The sequence below is a fragment of the Leuciscus leuciscus genome (genome assembly GCF_965113295.1).
Source record: "Leuciscus leuciscus genome assembly, chromosome: 4".
NCBI lineage: Eukaryota > Metazoa > Chordata > Actinopteri > Cypriniformes > Leuciscidae > Leuciscus > Leuciscus leuciscus.
The window spans coordinates 28,590,948-28,599,362 of record NC_138728.1 but is presented as its reverse complement, the minus strand read 5'-3'; positions in this window follow the sequence as shown (position 1 = coordinate 28,599,362).

Below are 8,415 nucleotides of genomic sequence, written 5' to 3'. Positions count from 1 at the left end.
CAGCAGCTGCAGGGGGGCCTGAGGGAGGAGTAGAGGGTGCAGGATGACATGGGTGACATTAGTCATAGATGAGCATTACATTTGTTAAATATGTTATATCTGTTTTAAATTTGATTAAAGGAGAACTCCGGTGAATTTTTAAGTTAATCTTGATCGTTTTACCTTTGTGAGTACTGTCTATAGAAAGAAAAAACGAACCGGATCGGTGCTTGCAACGCGGAGCTGTTACAGTTAATGCCCAGAGCTCCCATTCAGCTAAAACGGCAGTTTTGGGGGCATAAACCTAAAGAGTGTCTTTGTGCCTCTTAACAGACACAAAATGCAATTAAAATGTCTGTCCAACATGAACAGGGCCCTTACATGACAACAAGATGCGTTTAGCAACTTAGCCATTGTTTGAACTCACCTAAATAGTGTTTTAGACAGCTAGCTGTAGTCTCGCGCTGAAGTCCCGTGGGAACTCAGTTGTAGCCGGAAAAAGTGCGCGTGATTTTTTTTTTCCTCAAACCACTTCAGCGGAAATCCCGCCCTGCAGCTGATTCTAAGGTTTTCATTGGTCATGTCAATCGTCACTGTAACCTAAACCAATTAAATCAGCTGCAGGGCGGGATTTCCGCTGAAGTGGTTTGGGGGAAAAAATCGCGCACATAGTGCAGGTGGGAGGAGCGTCGTGTTCCAGCTACTACTGAGTTCCCACGGGACTTCAGCGCGAGACTACAGCTAGCCGTCTAAAACGCTATTTAGGTGAGTTTAAACAATGGCTAAGTTGCTAAACGCATCTTGTTGTCATGTAAGGGCCCTGTTCATGTTGGACAGACATTTTAATTGCATTTTGTGTCTGTTAAGAGGCACAAAGACACTCTTTAGGTTTATGCCCCCAAAACTGCCGTTTTAGCTGAATGGGAGCTCTGGGCATTAACTGTAACAGCTCCGCGTTGCAAGCACCGATCCGGTTCGTTTTTTCTTTCTATAGACAGTACTCACAAAGGTAAAACGATCAAGATTAACTTAAAAATTCACCGGAGTTCTCCTTTAAGTAAAAGTATGTTACATTAGGTCCTTACATTGACAGAGCACGTTTTCCTGCACTGGTCTCAAAGGCGATGTGGTCTTGCTTGTCGATAACCCCAATTCAAGCAACTCTGGAGGAACTGGCAAAAGAACCCTCACTGGAGTAAAGGGAATTGGTGAAAAACAATAACACTGATCAGAAACAGGCATATCCTTACAGTAGAGTCGGCATGTGTACACGTTGTCACGGCCCCTCCTCTGCCTTGCAGGAAGGGCGGTTTCTCCTGCAGGCAGAGGAGGGTCGTTAGTGATTGGAGCCACCTGGGCTCAGGGTATTTAAACTGCTTCACTAACCACTCTCCCTCTCTCTGCTCCTCCAGGTATGATCCTGTTTTGTTTGTTCCTTTGTAATTATGACTTAGTTTTTCACTCAGTCATGTACACACACAGATTCATGCATCCATGCATTTTACATACACCTTACATTATGACATTCCCACACCTCATTTCTTTTTCTTTGTTTAAAGTTAATAGTTTTTGATTTACAAAAAAGACAACCTTTTTGATTGGCCTATACTTGTTGTTTGTGTCCCCTCATTTTTGCCACAGGCCATGAGCCGGCCTGTGACAACGTCCAAATACTAACCTGGCTGTGGAGATGCAGTAGCACTATATTCATCAGGCTGGGCTGGTTTTAAGAGGGTTTGCTGGTGGTTAAATGTACTGTTATTCTAATACCCTGTAGTGCTGTCCCTTAGTAAATGTGTTAATAAGTAGTAATGTAAATGCATACAAACCTACAGAACACATGTCAAGACTTTTTATAATATTAGAGGTGTGGTATGTTAATACCACACCTTTTGGTGTTTTACATTACATGAGTAATCTACAGCTTCATGTATCAAAAGGGATGCGTCATTCTATTCCAAATTAATACATATTTGTACTTTTGCTGTACTTCTGCATTTTGGAGATGCAAAACAAGAACTCTGTACTTACCCTCAATGATGAGATATAAATGACTTAAAAATGTTAGTAGAACAATTGAACACAAGAATTAGAACAGGAATTTGAACGTGGCCTAACCAACAAACAGCAACAAATCAATGTAGAACAGATAATCCTGATTCATGTCAGAATTATCCCTAGTATGCAGTAGGAATAAGACCTCTGACCACTGGGACTTCAACAACTTCTGAACCTGAAAGCATTGTGAAGATAATTTAACTTTCAAGCATTTATAACATAAACAGACACAATGACATATAAAACCCTTTACTGTTACAGTACAGTACACACCAAACTACACACAGATGTGAAAATGACTGGAAAGTACTGTTGCCTCCCAGCTTCAGTCTTTTCTAGTCGAAAATAATCTCTTTGATCCTTTTCAATCTGGTTTTCGCCCTCTTCATAGTTCTGAAACTGCACTAGTTAAGGTACTGAATGATCTGCTTCTATCTGGTGACTCTGGTTCTCTGTCTATACTCCTGCTGCTCGACCTCAGCTCTGCCTTTGATACTGTCTCCCATGAACTACTCATATCTCGGTTTTCGGATGTGGGTATTTCTGGTGCTGCTCTTTCTTGGTTTTCTTCCTATCTCTCTGACAGACAAGTCTACATTTCAGTTCAAGATTCTCGCTCCCCTACTGTCCCCCTGAAGCAAGGTGTCCCCCAGGGATCCGTTCTCGGGCCATTATTATTCATAATTTACATAATACCTCTTGGTCATATCTTCCACCGTCATGGTTTTAATTATCCTTTTTACGCTGATGACATTCAATTATATACTATCTGTACACCTGCTCTACCTGTCACAACCGACAAAATCTCTGCTTGTGTGCATGAAATAAAATATTGGCTTCATTCAAATTTTCTAAAACTTAACATGGACAAAACTGAGATTATTTTTACTGGACCTCCATCACTCACTAGCAAAATTCCTACCAACTTCACCTGTGAGATTGCTGGCTCTCACATCAAACCATCTAGTACTGTTAAAAATCTTGGTGTAATCTTTGACTCTCTCTCTTTCCAGACTCATATTAATTATAGCACTAAATCAGCATTCTTTCATCTATGTCGCATCGCCCAGCTCCGTCCCTTCATCAGTATCAAAGACGCTGAAACTGTCATCCATGCATTTGTCACATCACGTCTTGATTACTGTAATGCCCTTTTCATTGGCCTATCTGCTAGCTCCATTTCCAAATTGCAATACATTCAAAACTCTGCTGCTAGAATACTTACTCACACCAAGCGCTCTCCCCATATTACCCCAATTTTGTATGATCTTCACTGGCTTCCAGTGGCTTACCGTATTAAATTCAAAATCCTCCTGCTCAGTTTTAAATCTCTGCACAGCTTGGCTCCCCCCTATCTCTGTAACCTGCTAAACCCCTACACCCCGATTCGCTCTTTACGATTCTCTGACTCTAGCCTTCTCGTTGTCCCTCGGCATCGCCTAGCTTCAATGGGGGGCAGATCATTCAGTGTTGTTGCACCCAAACTATGGAACTCTCTCACCGATCGCTCTGTTGTGTTAATACTATTTCTGAATTTAAAACTATGCTCAAAACTCATTTATTTTCTGAATGTTACCATTCTTAAGTTGTACTACATTTCGTTGTGTCTGATTGTATTCTGCTGTATGCTGCCCCATCTACCTAATTCTCCTTTACTGTACTGTTACTCTCATCTACCTACTGTTGTTTTGTATGTTGTCACTGTCCCTTGCCATTTTTGTTGCTTGTTCATTGTAAAGCGTCCTTGAGCCCTGGAAAGGCGCTATATAAATAAAAATAATTATTATTATTATTAAAACAAGTTTGCTGACAATTCGGTAAACAAATGGCTCCTGGAAGGGGTCTTTGGGCAGCAGTAAAGGACTAGGTCTCCCCGTTGGGGACTCTAACCCCAGTCTTAGGAGATACTGTCCACTATACTAACCAGGAGTTGCAGAGACAGGTAGTCTTCCCCGATCAGCGCGACTGCAGTTCGCTGCAAACAGCCTTCCCATTTTCTGAAACGGCCTCATGCTTCATTTTAGGTCATCGCTTCACAGAAGCCAGTGAATCCCAAAAAATCATCTAATACTATTTAAATATGAAGTGTCTGTATAAAACGTGTTACGTTATTAAATTAGAGAGCTTGTTTTTTAATAAAAAGCTTGGTAGGTCAGGTCAATAAGTTAATGCGTTTTTTTAAGTGCTGAGTCCAAACAAAGAGAGTTTCAGTTCCTCTGCACCTGCCAGCTGATAAAGTGTTGCGAGCATTCTTGCTGACCGCACAAGCTGGCATCCAGCCTACATTTAACCGCCTGCATTGGTGGTATAGTGGTGAGCATAGCTGCCTTCCAAGCAGTTGATCCAGGTTCGATTCCCGGCTGACGCATTGCCTTTTGCTCAAGCTGTCGTTAAAACAGTCATCCAGGGCCCCTGGCCAACTCCTTCTGTAACTCGTGGCTGGAGCAAAAATTTGTATAGGTCTTTGGGCAGCAGTAAAGGACTAGGTCTCCCCGTCCGGGAATCGAACCCCGGTCTTCCGTGCTGGAGCCGAAATGGTTAAGCTTAACTTCCCTTAACTTTTCCCATTCATTCTCTATGGTAGTGCTTAACACTACGGATGCAATATACTTTTGGCCACACGTAGACTTCTTAGCGCTGTTTTGCTTTTCTGTGGCGGGGAATTTAAAAAGCGTAGTGTCATCTGTCAATCAATCATTCGCAGTGGAGGAGGGGAGACCCATTTTACGATCAGAGAGATATTTGTTTACTGACTTTTCAGCAAACTTGTTTTGTTTTGTTACTGTCTAAACTGCCTGAAGACAGATTTTACCTAAGGTGACCACATATAAATTATTATTCAAATATTTAATCACTTAAATTGCATGTATATTATCATGTAATCGTATTGTTATCGTGTTGAATGGTTTGTGACGTTAAGAAACAGTAAACCAAACTCCTTGTTGTCAATACAGCTGTTATTGTATAAGAGTATCTTTGTTTGTAAAGGTGAATGTTTCATCATTGATCTCTTACAATGTATTTAAATACAATGTTTAAAATATATGTTAACAGTGCAGTAAGATGTAATGTGCAGTAGTATGGAGGACCAAACTCCATTATTAAAATTAATAGATAAATGAATAAATAGATAAATAAATATGATAATAGGAAAATAAATAAAGGAATAAACGACTTGATAAAATAAATGATTCATTTTTAATCAAATTTATTTTTGTATTATTTTTCTCTTAATTTATCATTTTTTTGCTTTTTATATTTTAATTATTTTTAATTTTATTTATTTATTCTTTTAATTTTTCCATTTATTCTTATATTTATTTATGCATTCATTTATTTTATATTTATTTATTCTAATATGTATTTATTTCCAGATTTATTTATTTTAACCTTTATTTATTTAAATGTTCTTTCTTTCTTTTTATATTTATTCTTACATTTCTTTTCCGTGCATGATAATTAGGATAACTAGGTCGGTTGGTCTTGCTTACCAAATATAAAAATGAATTAACAAATAAAGTAAAAAAATAAAAAAAGTAATAATGTAAAAAATTTTAAAAGCAGAAAATAAATGAAGGAAAAAAATACAAAAATGAATCTTATTCATCATATTTATTTGATCAAGTTGTTTATTCCTTTATTTATTTTACTATTATTAATAATAAGGCAGAAGTGTGTTCCAGGCAGCAAAATGTACAATTTGCAGCAGTATCTTTTAAAACAGCTGACCAAAACCACCCCTCACCATCAGCTTCCACTGCAAGACCGCCTGTTCCTTCCATTACGGCCTCTGATCAGCCTGGTGAGTTAATAAATTCATGCAAATTTGCTTAAATTGATTCTTAAAGCCTACTGTTGCATTTGTTTTATTTTATAGTAATGGAGGAGGATGAAGTGGAGAGGATGATGCTGAGTCTTTCTCCAACAAAATATCTCACACAGCTGAGTAAGTAAATCAAGGATCATGTCATGTGTGTTATATATACCCATGTCAAATTCAGAATCTTTATGACGTATAAAATTGCACATACTGGAGAGAAACCATTCAAATTATAATGCTTAATTTTTAGGATCCCCTGCAGCCACGGGATCCACAGTCTTGCTTTTCCTTGCAGATCTGCCACAGCCTCCATCAACATCAGCTCCTGTGTGTAGGCCTTCTTCACAGACTGATGGCTCTGTACCACCTCCCGCAGCACAATCAGCACCTACAGCTCCTGCATCAATGGCGTCTGCACAGACAGAAGCACCTAGCTACTTGCAAGATATTAGCCTCTGGAACTGCTCTCTTCATCAAAGAATTTGGATGAAAACAGAGATGGAGTCCATGGGGCTCTGGCCAGGATCACACCCAGTAAGACACCTCATGAATATGGTCTTCTTGTGGCGCTATCCACCTCAGCCTGAGCTTATAGAGACAAACATGTGCCTTCCGTCACCAAAGAACTTCCAGCTCCATCCCTTTTTCATTTGGAAACCTGAGCACAGTATAAATGAAAGGCTTAAAAACAACTACATCCATGGCACTAGTGGGCAATATTACATCTTTGCTTCACGTCTGTAAAAAATACTGGTTCACTGATAAACCTCAGTGGGTGGACATGCTACCACAGCGATTCAGAAACATCTTGCCAGCCTTCCTCACCCATAAGAAGGCAATCTGTAAAACGGTGATGGATGAACTGAGGCGCTCTGGAAAATCCCCTAATGACATGGCCAACCAGCTGTCTTGAGGTGCTTCACCTTAAGTTTGAAAGAGCTCACCTAGCCTACCTGCTCAGTGTGCAAAACATCAGGGATGCTAAAGCAGGGCTGTATGGCCAGAAGACTACCACTGGGGCACTGAGGAAGGATGACACACCAGAACCTTTTGGGGGTTATGAGGACACTGATGTGTAATAAATAAATAATTGCATGGCTTCAAGTTAAAAATTCGAATTCATCCGATTTAATGAAAATTATTTTGACAATAATGTTGATCAATATATCAGCTTAATATCGTGTATAATTTAAACTGAAATATCTGAGATTTTTTAAATGTATTTTTTAAGTGGTAACTCAATGAATTTGTCTTAACTAAAAATTGGGCAATGGATTTCTAATTATCAGCATGTTTTGCATCGGACTTGATAAATGTTGACATTTTGTTGACATTTACCAAATAAATTACCAATAAAGTTCAAAATAATTTTGATGACCATTTTTTATTATACTGATCAAAATTAAATATTCTTCCAGAGTGAATGCTCTTTTTTGTAACCTGAGGAATCCACACTGAGGAACACTACAATTTTTTTTCAGAATGAGTTTGCAAATGACGTTTCAGGTTTGTGTGAAATGTGAAACTCGTTTCACACTGAAGACAAGTGAAAGGCCTCTCTCCAATGTGAAGCCTCATGTGAATGTTAAGGTTTCCTTTAAGCGTGAAACTCTTTCCACACTGAGGACAAATGAAAGGTCTTTCTTCAGTGTGAACTCTTATGTGAACCTCAAGGATTGCCTTGTTTGAGCAAGTCTTTCCACAGTGATGGCACATGAAAGGCTTCTCTCCGATGTGAGCTATTACCTGACTCTTAAGGTGATTGCTTTCTGTGAAACTCATTCCACACTGATGACATATAAAACTAATTTACTGATTTAATTCAAGAAAATATTTTGAGGAGTTCTGTTGACAATTATGTTGATCAATACATTAGCTTAATATTGTGTGTAATTTAAACTGAAATTTCTGTGATTTATTTTTCTTTTCTTCTTTTTTTTGGGGGGGGGTAACAATAAATTTGTCTCAACTAAAAATTGGGCAGTGGATTAATAATTCTCAGCATGCTTTGCATAGGACTGGATAAATGTTGAAATTAAGTAAAGGGTAAAACATGTAAGTGTTTAATGATGTTATGGTTGACATTTAAAAGAGTTTTTGTTATGTTTATATTTTTATAGTTAATATTATGCTGCGGAGTAATGCTTGTGTTTAGGCTGTGGGTAGTCTTAGCCTCATATCGCTGGCTGAACGTCTGATGCATATGGCACACTTAACTGGAAACACTTCAGGATTTTCGAAGTCGCCATCTGAATTATACAGGATGTCCAGGAGATGTGTTGCATTCTTTAATGGTCTGCCTGGAAACAAAGCTGTCGCGTTGCCAAACCCTTTCATGGAAGAAGAACGCCGTCGTGTTTACACCTGTGACCTTATCTGTGCTTATCAGGAATTTTCAAAAGTATGTGAAGTATGTAAAGTTCTCGGCATATACTCTTTAAAATACATCCAAGAGTTTTACACACTGTTCTGTTATTGTATGGATATCAACATTATATTTTCACGCTCTTAAACACAGAACAAAACAAACTATGATTGGTTGCTTTCTGGGCGGTCCT